This window comes from Aotus nancymaae, unplaced genomic scaffold, assembly GCF_030222135.1.
Source record: "Aotus nancymaae isolate 86718 unplaced genomic scaffold, 86718_ANA_hifiasm-v0.15.2.pri h1tg000067l, whole genome shotgun sequence".
Classification (NCBI taxonomy): domain Eukaryota; kingdom Metazoa; phylum Chordata; class Mammalia; order Primates; family Aotidae; genus Aotus; species Aotus nancymaae.
Window position 1 is genome coordinate 35,805,302 of NW_026988482.1, and position 23,524 is coordinate 35,828,825.

Here is a 23,524-nt window from a genome sequence, read left to right on the forward strand (position 1 = left end):
AATGACCTTTATTATGAACTTGCTGCTGAACTTAAACAGGAAATGAAAGACGTCATTATCATGCTACTATCAAATTTGTGTTGCAAGATTATACCCCCCAACTCCTATTCATTCTTCATCTTAAACTTTAGTTCATAATTGTGATTATAGCCTACATAATTATTGGTAATAATATAGGGGTTTAAAAACCAAATTTAGTTTATTTTTTAAGCTGAGTTCTAATCAAGTCTTTTGTCCCACTATTTCCTTGAACAGTGGCCCCTGTATTAAATGGCTTCACCCTCAGGGACCTCTCCATAAAGAAGACTACTCTTGAATTGGTCTACGTCTCCCGCCTGCTCTGTCACTACCTTAATTAATTCAGACCACCATCCTTTCTCCCTTAGATTACTACTATAAGGGTCTCCTATTGCCCCTGTCTCTTCATTTACCTTCTCCAGTTCTTCCTCCCCACCATAGCCAGATGGGATCTTCTCAAATGCCAGAATAGCAATGTCATTCTCCTACTTGCAAACCTTTCATGGGGTCCATCTTCCTTCATTGTGTATATTTCTTAGCACACCTTACAAAGTCCGTCACAATCGAACCCCTTTCTATGTTCAACTTGTTCTCTTTCCAACATCCTCAGCCCCAGCTGCTATAGAGCTGTCCTCTTCATTCCAGTTTTTCATCATTCCCCAGTGCATTATTGTCTCACAGCTCCGGCTGTTGCACCAACCTAATGCCTGCTCAGCTTTCAGTTCTCAATTTAGAAAACTTCCTCCAGGAAGCTTTCCCAGATTACCTGGGTTAGGTGCCCCTCCTTGTTGGTCCCACAGCATCCTGTACAACTGACTACACGGAAGTACTTACTATTTTATTTGTGGTTAGGTGTGAAGGCAAGAACTAAGCCTGACATGTCAAGGGTCTCCAGCACCTTGCTTAGTCCCTGGCCCAGAGCAGATTATCTAGTAAGTGCCTAATCAAGAAATAAGTGGATGAATCAATACAACACCAAGCAAACCAAAGCAAAATAAATATTATATCACAAAAGGAATGAAACCAAGCAATTAAGCTGAGACATCTTGAAGTCTCGCGGGTAAGAAATAAGAAAGACATCAAAACTGTTCACAGTGATCATTTCTGGGGAGTAAGACTGAGGGAGTGCAAGAAAGGAATTTCATTTTTTACTTTATACACCTAACAAATGTTAGACATTTCCATAAGTATGAATTACCATTATAACAAAAAAATTAATAAATTTCTACAACTAAACACTCACTGTTTTATTTTTTTAAAACCATTCACTTACATATTTGTATTTGGAAATGTTTGTGTCAGTACAGTAAAACTAAATTTTAGAGGCAAAGGTTGTCATTAGTTTAGATAACACTTGTTTGTTACAAAAGAGAGACATGGAATTATTTACACGATGAAAGATTTTGGAACTTCAGTAGAATGGGCAGCTTCAGGTTGAGGCTATTTGTTTTTTGTTTTTTTTTTTTCTTTTTTGAGAAAGAGTCTCACTCTGTCACCCAGGCTGGAGTACAGTGGCATGATCTCAGCTCACTCCAGCCTCCACTTCCCAGGTTCAAGCTATTCTCGTGCCTCAGCCTCCCAATACAGGTGGGATTACAGGTACGCACAACCACACCCAGCTAATTTTTGTATTTTTAGTAGTGATGGGGTTTCGCCATGTTGGCCAGGCTGGTCTTGAACTGCTGACCTCAAGGGATCTGCCCACCTTCACCTCCCAAAGTGCTGGGATTACAGGTGTGAGCCACTGCGCCCAGCTTGATGCCATTTCAATAGTGATTTATTTCAACCTACGTATTTTCCAAGAATGGCACCAGCTCTGTACAGGAAACAATTTGTGTCATCTAGAGCAACTTTGGTGTCTCCATACTCTGGAAGAACTTTATCTCCAATGTTTACCCTAACTGATTGAATCTCTCCACTCCTTCCTTTAGAGACCAGTCCAACAGATATTACTGGTGCTTGCAATAGTTTTCTTTGAGATTTTTCTGGAAGTATTACTCCCAATGGCAGGAACCGCAATTACTTTTGCACCAACCTAAGGTCATGCCTTTCAGTGCAGACCAACACTCATTCAAGCAGCAGGATAAACTTTCTAAATGCTTGTCCTGCCATGGCCCCTGCCGTCGTGGCTCCTGCTCTGCTCTCCCGCTGCCGCTGCAAGGAGACATCAACTGTGAGTTTTAAGTTAGAGGCGATTCACCTCTGACACCTTGTCCCATATCTTAATTTGAAACTTTCTATTTTCAAGTTTTTTTTTCTAAAATGCCTGCAATTAGAGAAACTTAAAGCCACCAAAGAAATAAAATGTTCTGGACATTTTAGCTTACTTGTTAGGTTACGTTTATATCTCAAGGAGTTTTGACTGTCACGGAATTTTAGAATGTCCTTAGTAATAATATATCTTGAGAATGTGGTGTATTTTCTTCAGGATAGTAAGACTGATTTAGGGGGAAGGATGGGGTATATGTGAAGAAAAGGGAATTTTCCCTTTTTACTATGTACCCTTCTGTACTGATGAAAAAGTTTACAAGAAAAGCCCATATTACTTATAGAATAAAACAAAACATAATTAAAAATGCAAAAGCAAATATTGACAAGCATTTCATGAGGGTTTTAAAAAATACATTAACACTCCTGGCAACTCCACCAAGATAGATACTATCTTCACTTTTAAAGATGAAGGAACTGAGACTCCAAGAAGTTCTAGAACTTGTCCAAGGTCATAAAGTTAATAAGCAGCCAACTGAGAACTGAAACACAAATCTTATTTGAAGGCCAAGGTATAGCTCCTTTAAAATGTAATACACAATGTTTTGTTTTATTAAACAAGCTGATGGCGGTTTGCTTGGAAGATAAGTGTGTTACTTTAGGAATAGAGATTTATTTTCTGAGTTTAGGGCAGTAATAAAGCTTAGGGATACAAAATAAATGCCTTTCTGGAATAAGGTATCCAAATAGGAATTATATTAGCTGCCAAATGAGAACAAATCTCCTTCTAACACTATTATTAGTATCTCAAGCATGATCATATTTCTTAAATATTATCTCTCATCTTTGGCAACAATAAAGCCTTAGACATGGAGCCTTGCATACAGGCTTTTAACAATTTGTTTTTAAATTGTTAAAGCATGAGTATGTCTATATTTAAATGCATGTGTGTGTGTTTTCATGTGAGTATTTGTATATTCTAGAAAAATATACATCCAAATTTTAACTGTTGATGTTAAAATACAATAGTGTATTTATACTATTATGAAATTACAAGAATTTCTTTTGCTCTGGAATTTTGTAAACTTTTTCATTTTTCTCTTTCTCTTTTTTTTTTTTTTTTTTTTTGAGATGGAGTCTCACTCTGTCACCCAGGCTGGAGTGCATTGATGTGATCTTTGCTTACTGCAACCTCCGCCTCCCAGGTACAAGCGATCCTCTTGCTTCAGCTTCGTAGCTGAGACTACAAGCACGTGCCACCACACCTGGCTAATTTCTGTATTTTTAGTAGAGACAGGGTTTTGCCATGTTGGCCAGGCTGGTCTCGAACTCCTGACCTCAGGTGATCCACCTGCCTCGGCCTCCCAAAGTGCTGGGATTACAAGCATGAGCCACCATGCCCAGCCAAGTTTTTCAATTCTCTAAAATGAATATCTTGTTACTTTTATAAGCATTATAAAGGAAAAGAGTAGGAGTTGTGCTACTGGATAAGAAAACATTGTAAAACCATAGTAGTCATATGTATTGGTTTAAGGATAGACTAACTGACCAATGGAACAGAATAAAGAACCCAGAAGTACATATGAATATTTGATACATGACAGGTAACAGCAGCAGTGTGTGCTGGGGCAGGATTGGGTGGAGAACAGGGAGAGGAAATTCAATAGATGAGCTGGCAAAAACAGCCTTCCATCATAGAAAAATATTATATTGGACCCCTACCTCAAATCATATTCAAAAGTCAATTATAGTTACATAAAGGACTTAAGTGCTACAAATGAAACTTTAAACTTTTAAAATAAATTAGAGGAGATTGAAAGAAAGTTGTTAAACAAGATACGAACACTGCTAATCATTAAAGAGACTGATAAGTCAACGTCATTAAAATCAAGAACTTATGCTAAGAATATCCTTAAGAAAGCGAAAAAGAAAAAGAAAAAAAAAAACCAAAAAAATCGCATGCAGTAAGAAGATATTCGCAGGTATATAACAACCTACAGATTAGTATACAAAATATAAGGAACTCCTACAAATTGATAAGATAAAGCAAACAATTCAACAGGAAACTGAGTAAAAGACATGAACAGACATCTCACAAAAAAGGAGACACATGTGGCCAATTAATATAAAAACAGATTATCCACCTTGTTAGTAATCAGAGATCTACAGATCAAGCCAAAATGCTATTTTGTACCCATTAACTTAGGGAAAATAAGAACGAAATGTAGGATAGGATGTGGCTCAATGAGGAGGCTTACACATTCTGGCGGGAGGATCAATTATTACAGTCACTCTGGAAAATAATTTTACATTGCTGGTAAAGTTGAACATTCACACACCTTCTACTCAGCAGTTTTACTCCTGAGTGTATTCCCAAGAGAAAATCTTGTTCACGTGCCCATGAAGACAATGTTCGAGAAGTTCTATGCAGCACTCCCCATAATAGCTAAAAACTGGAAGCAACCGAAATGCTGATTGTCAAGAAAATAAATCAGATTGCCTAAGATAGTGCCTGGTACACAATAAACACTCACTAAATGGTAGCTGTTATGGTTTGAATATTCATTGCCTCCAAAACTCATGTTGAAATTTAACCCCCAACGTGGAAGTATTAAGAGGTGGAACTTTTAAGAAGTGTTGGGTCCTGAGGGCTATGCCCTTATGAATGAGTTACCCCATTCATAGATTAATGGATTAATGGGTTATCATGGAGTGGGACTGGTACTTTACAAGAAAGGAAGAGAGACCTGAGCGAGCACACTCAGCCCCCTCACCGTGTGATGCCCTGAGCTACCTGGGGACTCTTTATAGAGTCCCCACCAGATAGGGCCTCTTGATCTTGGACTTCTCAGCCTCCAAAACTGTAAAAAATAAATGTCTTCTTCATCAATTACCTCATTTCTGATATTCTGTTATAAGTAACAGAAAATGAACTAAGACAATAGCCACTATCATTAGTCCCAAGCATCAGTTTCTTCATGTATAATATGGAAACAACACATATTTACAGAAATGTGTAAAGAATTAAGTGAGAAATACATGCAAGCCCTTGGCACAGAAGAGATGTTTGATAAGTGTTACTGCTCCCTTACAAATCTGAGTGAGGCCTGGGAATGAGCCACTGAGTTGACTATGGAAGAGTGTATATAATGCAATGCTGCCAGAGAAGGCCCACCTTTGACAGGTTTCCAAGGCTACTCGTTTTGTTCTGACTCAACATTTTCATGCTTACTCAATGCCAGGAAAGCACCTTCTGAAGTGGTGATACTCTTATTTCCATTTTATATATATGGAAACTGAGCCCTTGAGAGTTGAGATGACCCTAGGTCACCCTCCTCCTGAGGAGTAGATCTAGATTTGAGCTAAGGTTGTCTGCTCCAGGGCCCGCTCTCAAAACTACCACCCTCTTCTAAGCAAAGAAACTCAGGAATGGAAATCCAAATACTAGATGTTCTCAGCTTACAAGTGGAAGCTAAGCTGTGAGGAGGCAAAGGCATAAGAATGATATGATGGACTCTGGGGACTTGCTTGGGGGGAGGATTGGGAAAAGGGTGAGGAATAAAATACTAGGTATTGGGTACTGTGTACATTGCTTGGGCGGCGAGTGCACTAAAATCTCAGAAATCATCACTAAAGAACTTATCCATGTAACCAAAAACCACCTGTACCCTAAAAACTATTGAAATTAAAATAATAATAATAAAACTACTGCCTTCTACTGCTTTCCTAATGCCACCAGAGCCCACTGCCACCAGGGCTAAACATCAACTCTAACAGAAAGTTGAACAAAATCTCAACTGGCAGAAATTCCATGATCCTCCTGTTCACTAACCTCAACCAAGGGGTGTGTGTGTGTGTGTGTGTGTGTGTGTGTGTGTGCGCGCGCACGTGTGTGTGTGTGCTGGGGAGGGGGACCCAGTCTTGATAGCCAATGGGAGCATTATTCCCTGAAGGGCACCAAAAAGTCAAGTAAGCAATTCTTGACCTTTCAGAAGCGATTATGAGGAAAACATAAAGAAACCATTCTGTGGGCTTAATGAAGGAATGCTGTGAAAAGTGTATTGGGCTATTTGTGCACATCTCAAAAGCATCATATAATTTGGCACAATTGGCAGTCTATTCTCCAGCATGGCCAAGCAGGGTGTTGCTATTTAGGCCTAAAGGGCTTTGGCAAAGCCAAGTCCCCACCTCCATCCCTTCTCTAAAACCCTGGGTGTCTATGATTTAATTTCCGAGGCTTAAACATCACTTGCTGAAATGAGACATGGCACAGGCTCACCCATTTCCCCACTGCAAAAATATGTTTTGCTTCAGAATATGAGCCCTATTTGGTTTGCTTTGGGATTTTTTTCCAGCTACAATTACAGAGATTTTTTTTTTTAATTACATTTTCAGGCAAATTGTTCATTAGGTTGACTCAGCTCTTCACAATGTTGTCGGAGGCTGGTGGAAGAGTGAGCTGGTAGGGTATTTCATTATTTTTAAAAATGGTTCTTGGCCATGTTCGGTTCCCATATATCATTCCCAATTTCATAAGGGCATTTAGTATGCAGATACTGTGCATAAGCTCATCAGCTGCTACATTACCACAATGGCTCTTCTGGAGCCATAATAGTCTACTACGGAAATGATCCGTGGATTATTTAAGTTTATAAGGTCTAATACACTTACAAACAAAGAGGATTTTTTTCACCATTTTTCCATTATTTATTCCTCATTAGTCTCCCCATCACCAACACCACTTTTTTCTGCTTTTTAATACACATGCAAAATTAACACCCCAAGCCAGGAAGAAACCATCCCAAGTATGTTTAACTAAAGCTAAGAGAAAGCTGAGAAAATGATTCCACCAAAGCAATGATTTTCAGTTAATCTTGGGCTTCAGTCTATGTTTTGCTCCTGCAGATTTTCTGTTCACAGTTCATATTGGCTTCCAAATAAATAAATACATGTATGGCTTTGAGGGCCATGGTTTTCAAGCTTTTTGTGGTATTCCCACAATCTGCAGAACAGTTGTATGACTTCTCTACAGTGTTGCTGTGTTTGCCATGAATGATCTGAGTCTACCTCAGGTTCTTGACCATACTAAAAGCGAGTGTCAAAAGAAGTAGAAAGCAAAACTGGTGACTATGTATTTGGAAAATAAAAGCATTTTTAATTAACTTACTTAAAAGATAGAAAACTTTGTCTCAGGCTGACAGAGATCACCAAGCAGAGAGCAAACTGAAATATCTCCACTGGGCCAAGAAATGCTGGGATTAGAGCCCATGTTCGCTGGAGCCATGAGCGAAGTGAATTTAATGATAACAAAAACATGCCCTGGACAACCGTCACTGCTCATATTTGATTTAGATAATTTGTTGCTAGCAGTACAGCTTTGCCCTTCACTTCTGACACCAGAGAATAGATTGTTTTCTTAGAAATGGAATATTCAAGTGAAAGGTATTTTTAGACATCTGTAGAAAAGCATCCACTGGGAAAAGAGGACTGACCACTAGCATTTATCATCTCTCCCTGTCAAGACCCAATAAATAGTAGTAAGAGAATAAACCCATAACAAAGACAAGCACAGATGGAGGACCATCAATGAATACTCTTCACCCAATTTCTAATAAATGGGTAGAGAGTGGAAGCCAGTTGGTGGATGAAAGAGAGGGAATAAGAAAATGAGCAGTGATTACAAAGAAGGAAGAAGACAATTGCTAGGAAAGTCCTAGAGAAGCTACAGAATCAGGATGGGCAGAGTCAGTAGAGGGTAGGAATACAAAAGAGGGTAATCGAATTTACTCTTAGAAGGTCCTTTTCCACTAGCTCCCTCCCTCTGTTGCCTTCCCCTTCTCAACTCTGTCTCAAACAGTGCAGCACTTGGTCGATGGGGCAACTGTGGCTCCCACACTTCCCTTATCTCAAGACAAGATAAATCTTGTCTTTAAAAGCTGAAGCAACTTCCTGGAGAGGAGGGAATGCTAGGGTGGAGACAGGCTCTGCCACAGTACAGGCGCCAACTTTCTGGCATTTGAGATGCTTTATTCCAGAGAGTGGCTCCCTGCCTGTTCACCCTGCAGTGAAACCAGCTGAGCAGTCAGAGCTTGCATCCTCGGAGCTCCCAGACTGTCTTCCCATTCACAGGCTGATGGTACAGAGGCCTACGTGGACCACAGTTGTCATCCCTGTTGTTGCCATTGTCATTATCATCATCCCCATCATCAAACACTCATTGAGCACTATCTGACATCACTTCTTGGATCTCTTAAAGGCATTGCAAACTTTTGTCCCAGAGGGGGCTCATCACATTCTCTCCCAACTTCCTCCCAAAACTTCTCCCTTTTCCAATATCATACCAACCATCATAATTAAAATGTATAAAGCACTTACACTATGCCAGGCATTGATCTAAGCACATTACATATAACTCATTTAAACCCCAAACAGCCCTTGGTGAGGGGAGAGGCTAGGCTGAAATCAACAAGGACACTCTTGTCAGCATGTGAGGTCCACTGGTTAAAGAGATCTCTGAAAAAAGAGACTTGAATCTCCAAGACTCTTAATTATTTGTTGTGATTTTTTCTCTGATTCTAAATAAATTTCATACCACACTTTTGATGAGTGTGTGTGTGTGTGTCTGTGTGTGTGTCTAGTTTTATGATCTTTTCTATAAAAATTTTAGGCCCCCAAATCTTGGATTCAGCCCTGGGCTACCTACATAGAACAAAAATCAGACTTATGTGAGAGCTCTCATTAGCAACACTGACAAACTGATATCTGACAAGCGTATAATAGAACCAAGTGTATCGACAGTACTCACAGCCTGCAGACACTGCTCACAGTGCTTCATATATATTAGCTCACTGTATCAGTCAGCGTTCTCCAGAAAAACAGAATCATTTACTACGGAATATGGCTTATAAAATTTTGGAGACTGTGGAGTTCCATGATCTGCTGCCTGCGAGGTGGAGAAGCAGAAAGCTGGTGGTGTAATTCAGTCAAGGACCAAAGGCCTGAGAAGCTGGGGGAGGGTGGGAAGCACACTCAGACCCTGAAGGCCTGAGAACTAGGAAAGCTATTGTCCAAGAGCAGGATTTGGGTGGCACAGCTTAAGAAGAAAGAGAATTTGCCTGTCCTTCACCTTTTTGTCCTATTCTGGCCCTCAACAAATTAGATAATGCCCACCCACACTGGTGAGGGCAAATCTTCTCACTCAATCCATGGATATACAAGAAATGTGAATCTCTTCTGGAAACACATCCAGAAACACATACCCTTATAGACACACCCAGAAATAAGGTTTTCCAGCTACCTGGTCATTTCTCAGTCTAGTCATGTTGACACATAAAATTAACCATCACACTCAATCCATTTCCCCTGTTTTATAGACGAGGATACTGAGGCGCAGGATATTTCAGTGATCTGCCCAGGTAAACAGGCGCAATGGTTCAGCTGTTAACCACTACAGTACTGACTCTTGGGTAACTGTAAAGCCCACACCACTAAAAAATTACCATTAAAGAAGTTTCAAGTGTACAACAAAACTGGTTATTTTTTAAAATATGTGCTCTCCTCCAAAAATTAAACATAGAATTACCATATGATCCACTTCTAGGTATATACCCAAAATAATTAAAAGCAAGAACTTAAACAGATGCTTGACCACCTATGTTCATAGCAGTGAAACGGGAGAGTTCCCTGAGCCCCCTCACAGAATGTGTGACAGGGGAGTGGCTCACCTGTCCGTGGCCACTGCTGCTCAAACCCCTGAGGGGAGCGGGGACATGCAGACAGACAGGTGCAGAAGCCCAAGTGGGCATGTGTTACAGTATCCCCTTTCAGCCCTGCTGTTTGCAGATGGATTGAGTGTTAACCAACAAATGGACCCTCTGCCTTTCTGCAAGGGCAGAGGGCCAGTGTGACAGTTTTCTGTATCCTAAACTCTTGCCCAGCATCCCAAAAGAACCAGGTCATGCATGGGCTTGAAGGATGAATGTGGAGTTACATTGAGTGGTGGAGGTGGCTCTCAGTGGAATGGATAAGAAGCCAGAAGTGGGGGATGGAGTGGGGAGATAATCTTCCCCTGAAGTTTGGCATTCCAGAAGCTGAACTCTTCTCCAACCACCCCCAGGTGGACTCCTCTCAGTGTGCAGACATTCCTCCTCTTCTCTCTTTCTCTGCCATGTTGTTCCATCGTCCATCTGCTTGTCTTCTTGTTTCCTTACCTACGTGTCTGCTTCTGGGGCCTGGGTTCAGGGTTTATATGGGTTCAGGATGGGGGCCCTTTACCGGGGAACTGCCCTCTTCTATCCAGTGTCTCCCTGTCTCCTGTCCATATCAGCAGTATACTTCACAATCGCCAAAAGGTGAAGGAAACCCAAGTGTCCGTTGATGGATGAATAGATAAACAAAATGTGGTATATGTATACAGTGAAATGTTATTCAGCCTTAAAAAGGAAGGATATTTGAACAACATATGCTACAACATGGATGAACCATGAACACATTACGCTAAGTGAAATAAGCCAGTCAAAAAGGATAAATATTGTATGATTCCACTTATATTAGGTACCTAGAGGACTGAAATTCATAGAGACAGAAGGTAGGATGGCTGGGAATGAACGGTAGGTGAAGTTACTGTTTAATAGGCACAGCATTTCAGTTTTGGAAGACAGAGAAGTTCTGGAGACAGATGGGGGCAATGGTTGGTTGTACCGCAATGTGAAAGTATCTAATGCCTGCCACTGGATTGTGCACTTAAAAAATGTTAAAATGGCAAATTTTGTGATGTATATTTTGCCACAATAAATAAATAAACATCAAAACAACCCACCAAAAATAAGTAAATGTAAGGATTTGTAAATGGGTGCTCATCTGTTATAAATAAGATCTGAACATTCATAGATGAAAGAATATGCAATCTGAGATTTGCTTTAAAATAATCTGGTGAAAATAGTTGCTATTTGTAGATTTAAAATAAAATTTTTAAAAATAAAAATAACAAAAATTTTTAAATAGTAATCTGGTGAGGGAAGGGGTTAAGGAATGTAAGAAAAATGGTGGAGAAAGTTTGGAGTGGATGAAACAAGATGGTCCCAATGTAGATAATTGTTGAAGCTGGGTGATGGTACACCACAGTGCATGACACAATTCTCTCTCCTCTGTGTATGTTTGAAGGTTCTCATTAAAGATAAAGAGTTTTAAAATATCTCATCCCAGTAGAGAATAGGATAGCAGCTGCCCTCATATTTATTAATGCTTCAGATAGACACAGGGCCATGGACAGAAGCCGCCCACTCTGCCCATTCCATAAAGTTCCCGAACACACCCCTCCTTCCTGCATCCCACTGCCCACTGTAGTATTCTGAGCATTCACTGGGTCCTTGCTACGAGCAGCTGCCCATCCGTGGTGATCTCAAGGGCTGGGAGAAATGAAAAGTAGCTCTTTCTGGACTACTACACCAGAAAACTGGGCTTTTTCCTATAAGACAAAAAGAAAAATGCCAGAGAAGGCCCACATATTCAAGGCTCTTACCTCTGAACTACATTTGCATTGAGCCATGGGACTTACCAACTCTCCAACAAAAGAAAGATACATTTTAAATTATAAAATTAAGGTATTCTTTTTCTCCAAAGCATTGTGAACACTTTTGTCGGGGCTTTCACATAGAGGACAGTAACTTCCCCTTAATGTCACCTGCTACACATGCACACACTTCTACCTGGGACAAGCAACCATAATAGATTACTGCTCACCTAAGTAATTTCTCTACTGTTTCATTAATTCATATTTCAATGAATACTTGTGTACTTACTATGCATCAGGCATAGTACTTGGTGCTATGTGATATCAAGACACACTCAAACCTCCAGAGGTGGTGTGAAGATTATTTTGAACTAAAGACATTTGAGATTCGACAGATGTAGAAGAAAACTTTTCAGAGATTTTCCTAACTGACTAAAGGCAGAAACATCTGAAAATGAGGCTACTGTAAATCTCCTCTTTGGGGCAGCTTCATAAAGGAGACTGAGAATGAAACTATCATTAAAAAGATAGTATCTCACACCAGTCAGAAAGGCTATGTTTTCTTAAATTTTGAGATGGAGTCTCACTCTGTCACCAGGCTGGAGTGTAGCGGTGCGATCTCGGCTCACTGCAACCTCTGCCTCCTGGGTTCAAGTTGTTCTCCTGCCTCAGCCTCCTGAGTAGCTAGGACTACAGGCGTACACCACTATGTCCAGATAATTTTTGTGTTTTTAGTAGAGACGGTGTTTCACCATGTGGCCAGGACGGTCTCAATCTCTTGACCTCATGATCCACCCTCCTTGGTCTCCCATAGTGCTGGGATTGCAGGCATGAGCCACCACACCTGGCCCAGAGTGGCTGTTATTAAAAAGTCAAAAAATAACACATGCTGGCAAGGTTGTTGAGAAAAAGGGACACTTATACACTGTTGGTGGGAGTGAAAATTAGTTCAACTATTGTGGAAAACAGTGTGGCGATTCCTCAAAGACTTAAAGACAGAAATACCATTGGGCACAGCAATCTCATGACTGGGTATATACTCAAAGGAATATAAATCATTCTATCACAAAGACATATGCATGTATATGTTCACTGCAGCATTGTTCACAATAGGAAAGACATGGAATCAATATAAATACCCATTAATAATAGACTGAATAAAGAAAAATGTGGTACCTTTAAACCATGGAATACTATGCAACCATAAAAAAGAATGAGATCATGTCCTTTGCAGGGACATGGATGGAGCTGGAGGCCATTATACTTAGCAAACTAACACAGGAACAGAAAACCGAATACTGCATGTTCTCACTTATAAGTGGGAGCTAAATGACAAGAACACATGGACACAAAAAGGGAAACAATAGACATTGCGGTCTATTTGAGGGGGGAAGGTGGGAAGAGGGAGAGGAGCAGGAGAAATAACTAATGGGTACTAGGCTTAATACCCGGGTGACAAAAGAATCCATGCAACAAACCCCCATGACACAAGTTTACCTATATAGCAAACCAGCACATGTACCCCTGAACTTAGAAGTTAAAAAAAGAAGAAAGTACTGTAAGTCCTCTCTCCAGAGGAGTTTATACTGACCAAAAAGAAGAAGGAGAAGACCACTTGCGCCTGCATAAACAGACATTGTCACAAACTTTCCTGGCTCGCATTTTGTTCTCCTAAAAGCCCATTTATCTTTCCTAACGAAACGTCTTCCCATTGAAGTCTTTCCTCCCCTCATGCCTTTCACCTTATTAAGTGGTTATAAAGGCCGTATCTTTGGCTGCTTGAAGAGTTATGTTTCTCTATGAACTCCAGTGCACATACATGAATCAAAATCTTGCTAATCTGTCTTTTGTCAGTTTAATTCACAGACTCCTGAACACTGAACATAAGAGAACAGAGGAAAGGTTTATCTTCTGCAACAGTGACCAAGACACAAAAGTCTTACTCTCATGGAAACTACTGGGGAATATATTCAGAACGAGCAAATATACAAATAAATGAATATTTACAGATTGTAATTATTGCCATAAATCAAATAACCAGATGTGTCAGCAAGAGCTGGTATTCACCCAGTTAACCCCAGTTCAAGGATGCTATTTGTTAATGTTTGAGACTGTTCTTACTGCATGGTGCCTATGCCTGAGGACAGCTAAATATTTACAGCATCATTTCTGGTGGTCTAGGAAGGCCTCTTCAAAGAGGTCAGACTTAAGGCTGAATCCAGAAGCATGAGAAACAACCAGCACTGGGAAAAGTGGGAAAGAATATTCCAGGCAGAGAGAGGAGCACGTCTGAGCTTCAAATGCTCAAGTGTGAGTACAGCAGAGGCAGGCGGGGTGGCAGGATTGGTAAGGTCTTGTCACACAGGACACTGCGGCACCTCTGTTTGTTCAGGATTTCAGGACTTGCAAGGGTTCCACTGGAAGCCTTGTCCTCCAAAATGGATGTAGGAAAGAAACTAGTGCTTTCAGACAAGCCAAAGGAGATTTCTAGTGTCCACTGAAGAATCACAGGGTTCATTAATTTGGAGAGGTGAGCTTTATTTCTTATTAAGGGTTGTAGCCTTCAGGCTGGCCATCGTGCAGGGAATTGTAGCCTCCAGCAGAGACCAGAAGCAGGCACTTCAAAGAGGGAAGGATGAGACAACAATTTATGCAGAATCCATTGGCTAAGTATACATATTCAATAGGTTATAGGGGAAGCTATGAATATTCATGAATGACTGTGTACACATGCATAGTAAGCTAACATTTGTGTTACATATGTCCCATGGTCACTTTGATGTGGAGACCTCACATTTAGATGTATTACCATTAGGCCCGGTATCAAAAGGTGAAACAGAGGACACAAAGCTGCTCCTTGCAGTCTCCAGCAACTAACTAGAATCATTTCATGGTGGGCAGTCTCTTATCAAGAAGGAATGCTAGTCAGTTGTTATGCTGAAACTGCAAAAGAGAAGGGAGTCTGATGAAATCAGTGGTGAAGACTTCCAAAAGGGCCAGTTTCTGTTTAATCCCTAGGAAAGAAAACCTCATCATGATTAGCAACGGCGGGAGTACAATGAGGCACGTCCGAGCTCCCATCCCGTCATGGTTGGGAACTCAGTTTTTAAGGTTTCTCTGGGGTCAGGTGGGAAACTTAGGATTTTACTTTAATATCTCACAAGTTACGAGAGACATGGGACATCTCAGGTCACGAGATCCAGTAAGGATTAGACAAGTCATTGAAGAGCAAGAACCTGGTGGTTACGGACATCTCTTAGAAAACAGAAGCTACGTAACCCTTCAGCGACTTGGTGGAGGGGCAATCCTGATCACTGTTTTGGCCACTTCATCCCAGAACCTTACCATTTTGTCACACATTAGATTTGAATACTGGGGAGTGTGTGGATGAAGCTGAATCAAGAAGCAAATAGAAAAAGATCAAGTGTAGTTATCAACTCATGTAATATGCTTCCCAAACAGATCTGATCCTCCTGTGTGTTTCAGCTTTCTTTTACAGAAAGGGTACACAAAGACAGGGTCACACATTAACTTCTGGACTCAAAAGAAGTAATATTAGAAAGGAAGCGTTAGCCCTCACCAAGCAAAGGATGTCTTGATATATCCCTTGAACATCCACCCCAGCACCTACCACTTCTTAAAAGATAGGGGAGTCTGCTTTAAAGCAATATTTGACAGGGTGTGGTGGCTTATACCTATAAACCCAGTACTTTAGGAGGTTGAGGCAGGTAGATCGCCTGAGGTCAGGAGTTTGAGACCACCCTGGTCAACATGACAAAACCCCATTTCTACAAAAACTACAAAAATTAGCCGGGTGTAGTGGTGCACTCCTATAATCCCAGCTACTGGGGAGGCTAAGGCAGGAGAATCGCTTGCACCCGGGAGGCAAAGGTTGTAGTAAACTGAGATCATGCCACTGCATTCCAGCCTGGGTGACAGAGCAAGACTCCGTCCAAAAAAAAAAAAAAAAAAGTAATATGTATATGCAACAATGAAGGGAGGAGCATTCAAAATTACATGACTACAATATTCCTAGAATTCTGTCTGACATCATTTATTGAGACCTTGGATTTATTTTCTCTAAAGCAGAGTGAATTTTATGTCATCCTCGAGGAAATGCAGTATTTAAAGTTAACCTTATTATAGGAGGGATTCCTCAAAAGATATAATAGAATCCAACAGTTGGTAGATTCAAACTGGAGGTCACTCTAATTAAGAAAGAGAAGAGTAAATAGAATGCAAACAATCCTATTTCACACTAAACAATTCAACGTAAGGGAATCATTTTTACATAATGACTCTGGGGCAGATTACATTCTCAGATGCAGAGGCAGAGGCCCCATTTACTTCTACCACAGACACTGATGCATATCTAGAAACAGTTTGGGGCCTAGAGGCTGGTGAAATAAATTGTGTGAATCAATTTAAAATGCAGCCAGATGTTTTTGACTCTGAAAATAAAAGACACTGGATGACAGGGGAAAAAATCCACAGATAGCCCACATAGCAGACTGGCAGAAGTCCAGAAAGTCAGCTGTAGTTAGTTAACTCCACCCTTTTTCATCTCTTACTATCTTTTTATTCCATTTAAGGACGGATGCATACCAATAAACTCTTTCATTTAACAAACATTTTGGAAGGTTCTCTGATTTTAAAGTATTCTGAGAAATTCCAAGATGAATCAACCTGAATTTGAGCTTCAAGAAGCTCAAAGTTTGGTTAATAAAAGAAATGATCTGTGCACCTACAAGATTAAACAAGAAAGACATCAGAAGGTAATCACAGAGGTGTGAAAAAAGTTGCATACAGAGATTTTATGAAAGCAGTATTGTAGCAAAAAAAAGTCCTAAATAGGGAATAGTTAAGAATGATAATTTTTAAGTACTTACTAATAATGATGGAATCATTTGCAATCATTAAAAAGGATTTAGAGAAAATATTTAAGAACTTGGAAAACTGTTGATGAAATATTATTAAGAGAAACATCAGTTAACTAAATATTATCTACAATGTGTTCCATTTTTGAAAGAAAAATATTTCTACATTGGTTTGTTTGTATAATGAAGAAAAATATGTAACAAAATATTAACAATGCTTCTAGTGATATAATTATAAATGTTTGTTTTTCTTTATTTTTATATATTTTGGCAAGTCCATATTTCCCCCAATAAACACACATTATTGTTTATAACCAAAAAAATATTAAAATGAGAGTTTTAAAAGAGGATAGAACTACAACACAGAGAAATTTAGAAGAGGAAAAGAGTGTCAGTTAAAATGGATATAGAAATCAAGCAGTGAAATTGCAAGCAGATAGGGAGGGTCTCCAGCGACTATAGAAATTTAATCAACTTAAGCAATCAGCCTATTTTACAGCCTCCTGCCTTGCAGCCTATTTTTTCCCAAACCCTATGTGGAATGCAGTCACCTAGTCGGGTGGAATGAGCTTTTGACAGATCCTGGCTTCTTATCTATGAATGGAAGTGGACCTTCCTCATTACCATGCTAAACTCCCCACCCCAGGAGGAGCCTCATTATCATAACATGTGACTTCTGTGCTGGCACAATGATGCACTGCACGTGGGACCCTTCCTCTCCATGCAATGACACACCCTCTTCCTTTTCCATTGCCCCATAAAAGCCTCTTATCATGCTTCCTTGGGGAGACGCTGCTTTGGAGAATCCTCCCAGTGCTCTCCTTACTTGTGACAAGTGAGAAAATTCTTACTGATCAAAACCTGCTTTCTGGTGGAGTGTTGTTATTTGCCAGGCAAATGAACCCCAGTTTTTTTGGGTAACAGAATTAATTGGGTAACAGAATTGGAGGCTCGTGGCTCATGCCTGTAATCACAGCACTCTGGGACGCTGAGGCAGGCGGATCACGAGGTCAGGAGATTGAGACCATCCTGGCCAACATAGTGAAACCCAATCTCTACCAAAAAATATAAAGATTAGCTGGTCCTGGTTGCGGGTGCCTGTAATCCCGCTGCTCAGGAGGCTGAGGCAGGAGAATCACTTGAACCAAGGAGTCGGAGGTTGTGGTGAGCTGAGATCATGCCACTGCACTCTGGCCTGGCGATAGAGCAAGACTTCATTTCAAAAAAAAAAAATCTAACATTGATTTCTGTCACCAAATTTCTGACCATTCATCTGTGTGGCCTTAGTACAGAAGTAAGCACCTGGGGCCACCAGGCTTCACCACATTTAGGGGGCATCATCCTTGTAAATGGTGCCCCTTGGAGTTGTGTAACCTGTAAACTTAGAGGCAATGTTCTTTTCCTTATGGAACTTATGGTTCTTGCAAGAAAGGAAGAAGGAGAAGGATTATTTTGGATTTTACCAGCATGCCCTATGGACATCTAATAGAGGCAGGCATATGACATGGGATTCTGGGCTTTTCTAGCCTTTCCCATCCAATTTCCATAGCCAGCTTTATATTATTTGCAGGGTCAAGCACAAAATAAAATGTGGGGTCCCTTGTCATAAAAGTAAGGAAAACATGCAAGATATTTGAAGGTCTCAGATTATACTACTGTGGCATAAAATTATTTTGGGCTGAAGACATTTGAAAATCAGCAGACATAGAAAGAGTCCTTGTTTAAACTTACCTTTTCTGCCTAAAAACAGAGCCTCTCAAAAGAATTCAGTTGCCATAAATCCCACCCTTTAGGAGAGGCTTTCTGTACCAGAGGAAAAGTGTACTCCTCTCACCAGAGATGAGAAGTTTATGTAGGGACGGAAAACTGCATAAACAGACTTTACTAAAACAAAACTCACTTTCCATTAATGTCCCTTGTATATGTCTCAGTCATTTCCCACCATTTATTGTCCCTTGAAATTCTACCTCCTCCCCTTTAAGACAGTATTGAGGCTCCAAATTAAGCCACTTAAGTCATACTTTTATTTACTTAGGTAAATAAAAATCTGTCTTTTTTCTTGCTTATCTGTCTTCTGCCACTTTAATTTCCAGGCCCCAAACAATGAACGTAACAGGGTAGACTAGGAAAAGGTTTTCCTCACTGACAGTATTAAAATAGAAAATTCTTTCCTTTCTTCTGTGGTTTCTGTCTCTACTTGTCATGATGTTTTTTATTTTTTTAATGTTATTCTAGGCAAAGAAAAATTAACAATTTAAATTATTAGTATGAATTATACCATTTATCTTTATACTGTGCAATGAATGCAGGTTTAAAGGCAAATATCAAAGCACTTAACTCGTAGACAAAAATCACTGAAATTGGGCAATTTATATTTTGTAGCTCAGACATGCATATGTATTTTGTTTTTGCAAGAACAATGGGAATACTGCACAAAACTAATTCAACTGTTTTTTTAAAAAATTTTACTTCTTGATATGCACGTATTCTACCAATACGCTCCACCATTGGCTTCCAGATGAGTAAGGAAGGACTGCAAGGAAAAGGAGCTCCAGGTTGATATATTTGTTCCCTCTCCTTTTTTCCATCATTTTCAGCATATAGGGTTGGCTGATAGAAGAAACAGGAGTAAGGAAGAATATGATAGGATTCCTTGGCTGTTTGTGTTTTTTAGAATTCTACTGCCTTCTTTCTGGGTTAGAAGCCAGTGCTGGTTTGAATGAAAAGTGTGGCCTCTCAGCCCCTGCTTACTCAGTTGTAGACATAAGATATCTTGTAAGGGCTTCGAGTCTCTCTGGCCTCCCACACGAGGTGGGACAACTACAATGTCATGCTTATGGGGCATCATCTGATCCTATATGCAAATGAGGCAGCAGGGACCAGACAACTCAGATACTGTGCCTAGTTTCTCTGCTCGTGTGCATGCTCCATTGTCCCCGAGACTTCACTTATAAAACATGAGTTCAAAAATAAAATTATTGTAGCCAGTCGCAGTGGCTCACACTTGTAGTTCTAGCACTCTGGGAGACTGAGGCAGGTGGATCACGAGGTCAGGAGTTCGAGAGCAGACTGGCCAAAATGGTGAAACCCCGTCTCTACTAAAAATACAAAAATTAGCCAAGAGTGGTGGTGAGCACCTGTAATCCCAGCTACTCAGGAGGCTGAGGCGGGAGAATCGCTTGAACCTGGGAGGTGGAGGTTGCAGTGAGCCGAGATCACACCACTGCACTCCAGCCTGGTGACAGAGCAAGACTCTGTCTCAAAATAAAATAAAATGATTAAGAAGTTTGGGACAGCAACAGCAGACCTTAAACCTAGCATGGGGCCCTTCTGAACATGGGAGTCTGTGCAACTGCATATAGTTCCCGTACCTGTGAAGGCTGTCCCGCCCACTTTCACCAGAAGAGTTCCACATGGGGTTCCAGTTAAAATTTCATTTGAAAAAAAATTTTATATAATATTTAAAATAATAAATTTTCCAGGTATGAGGTGGTGCACACCTGTAACTAACACACTTAGCTACTTGGGAGGATGAGGTGAGAGGGTCACTTAAACCCAGGAGTTCAAGGTTAGAGGGAGCTATGATCACACCACTGCACTCCAGCCTGAGTAAAACCCTGTCTCTAAAAATTTTGTTTTAAATCAGCCTAGGTTAAAAGACAAAGTCAAATACCAAAGGAGTTAGGAAGATAATGGAAGGAAGCCAAACAGACTTTCTCAGTCCCTCTTTCTCCACTATTGAGAAGGTGGGGGGTTGGGGGCCAGGTCATTTCCATTTCCTCTTAACTCTGCCATAAGAAAAACTGCAATGCTCGTGCCATGATACATAGCAACTAACCCTCAGCTTCAGCGTCAGGAGACACTGATGACTGTTGGGGACTGCAGGACAATCATGGGCTCCTGCCCCTCTCAAGGAACAACCATTGCTCAGCCAGCTGTTGACTGCCATGTGGGAAAGGAAAGAAAGCCCAGCACTGCCAGAGCTTCCAATTTTTTTTTCTTTCTTTTTTTTTTTTTTGATATGGAGTCTCACTCTCTCTCCCAGCCTGGAATACAGTCACCTGATCTCAGCTCACTGGAACCACTGCCTCTCTGGTTCAAGCGATTCTCCTGCCTCAGCCTCCCAAGTATCTGGGATTACAGGCATGCACCACCATGCCTAGCTAATTTTTGTGGTTGTAGTAGAGACAGGGTTTCGCCATAGTCAGGCTGGCCTCGAACTCCTGACCTCAGGTGATCCACCCACCTCAGCCTCCCAAAGTACTGGAATTACAGGCGTAAGCCACCATGCCTGGACGAGCTTCCAGTTTTTCAAAAGACACTCAAAATCTCAACTCTTATGTGAAATCTCCCAACTTTTTAATGTTGTTATAGAACCAAACTGGGGACTGCTCACCCAACACAGTAAAACCAGATATCTACACCAGGATTTTGCAGGGTAGAAAGGAGACATTTATTTGCACCAAGCAAGGAGGACCAGGTAGCTGACATGTAAATCCTCACCTCCCCGATGGCTTGCAGGTAAGAGTTTTTAAAAGCAGGTAAACTTCAGGAAAGTGAAAGTTACAGGCAGACTCATAAATCAGTACATGGAGGTTACACATTGGTTTTGGCTCAAAAGGGCAGGATCTCTCGAAGTAGGGGCATACGGGTCATAGATATAACAGATTCAAAGATTTTCTGATTTGCACTTGGTTAAGCAAGAGAAACTTTGTTTAAAATTTGGGGTCAGCAATAAAAGAATATTAGCTCAGACTCCTTTCAGTCCTCTCAGGAAGAAATTCAGAACAAAGCGTGGTGGTCAGAGTTCAGGCCTCAGTTCCCCCTTATCTGAGATCTACATGCTAGCAAATCTATTTGGCGGGAGGTCAGGTTTCTGAAAAACAACTCAAGGACATACGTTAAAATATTATCTTCAGTGTCTGATATGGTTTGGATATTTATCCCCTCCAAATCTCATGCTGACATGTGATCCCCAATGTTGGAGGTAGTAGCCTAGTGGGAGGTGTTTGGGTCACAGGGCCAGATCCCTCTTGGTGTCCTCCTCATGGTAATGAGTAAGTTCTTACTCTGTTAGTTCACATGAGAGCTAGTTGTTTAAAAGAGCTGACTCCTCCTCCTCTCTCTCTTACATCCTCTCTCTCCATGTAACACACCTGCTCCTCCTTCTCCTTCCCTTTCCACCATGAGTAAAGCTTCCCAAGGCTTCACAAGAAGGCGAGCAGATGCTGCTGCTGTGATTGTAAAGCCTGCAGAACCATGAACCAACTAAACCTCTTTTCTTTGTAAATTACCCAGCCTCAGGTACTCCTTCATAGCAATGCAAAATGGACTAACATAGTTTCAAAAGGGAAAGCAAACATCTGACTTTAACTTCCTTGGCTATTGTTTTAGGCTACTATGGCCTTCTTGCTGATCAACCTGCTTCTTTACTTCTCAGGGCTAGCTAGGTGCCTGGAGTTTCCCTTGAAGGAACTCAAGATTTTCCCAATTTCCATGCTTGGGGGTTTCACAGGCCCCTAAGACAGAATCCCGACTCATCTCAATGTTGTCAACTGATTAAATGGAATTTTGTATAAGGAAACTTAACAGACAATAACATGCCCCCAATGGCAGCAAAAATCCATAGGGAAAAGATGAACGACTTAGTAGATGGTGTTGAAGAAACTGGCTTAGTATATGGAGGAAAATAAAACCGAACCAGAGAAAAATAAAATTGAATCCTGAAGTGACAACACGTACAAATGATGTGAAAGTCAGCATAATAAAAGCAATAAGAAAAATGTAGAAAAAAATCTTTGTGACCTAGGCATGGAAAAGGACTTCTTTAACAAAACTTCAAAAGCACCACTTGTAAGTGCAAAAGAAGTGATAAATGCAATTGCCACAAAGGCTACTGTGAAGAAAATTAATAGATCATGACAGATTGGGAGAAGATATTTTTAATGTATAAACCAATAAGAGATTTATATGTAGAACAGCACCATCCAATAGAAATCTGAGGAACATATGTATTTTAAACTATTCTAATAACAACAGTACAAAAGTAAATAAAACAGATAAAAGGGATTTTAATAATGTATTTTATTTATATCAATTTTCTCAACATGCAATTCCTGTAGAAACTACGATAGTGCACATTTTAAAACTAATAAATCTATAAAACTCCATGTGTATTTTACACTTCCAGTATGTCTTAATTCAGACTAGCCATATTTGAAGTGCTGGAAAGCCACATGTGGCCAGCAGTTACCACGTTGGACAGGACAAGTCTATAATACACAAGAAATTTCTTCAAATGCATAATAATAAACCTCTAATGTCAATTCTCATAAGAATATGGGCAAAGGATATGAACAGGCAATTTACAATAGCAGGAATATTACTAAGATATGAAGAGGTGCTCAAAACCATTACTGATGAGGAAAGCATGAAATTAAATCCATTTATGCCTGGAAAAAAAATCACAAAGTTGGATAATGCTAAGAGTTGGTGAGGCTGTAGATATAAAGAAGCCTCATTTGCCAGTGGGAGGGTAGATAGATGAGACATTATAAAGAGTGATTTTGTCATGTTAAAAGAATGACAACAATTAATTCTGCTCCTAGGTATTTATCCTGAAGAAATTCTTTCGACATTTTTTATTTTTTTGAGACAGAGTCTCTCTTTGTTGCCCAAGCTAGAGTGCAGTGGCACAACTGACCTGTGCTCGCTGCAACCTCTGCCTCCCAGGGTCAAGCAACTCTCCTGCCTCAGCCTCCCGAGTAGCTGGGATTACAGAAGTGCACCACCATACCAGGCTAATTTTTGTATTTTTAGTAGAGATGGGGTTTCACCATGTTGGCCAGGCAAATCTCCAACTCCTTACTTCAAGTGATCCACCCATCTTGGGCTCCCAAAGTGCTGGGAT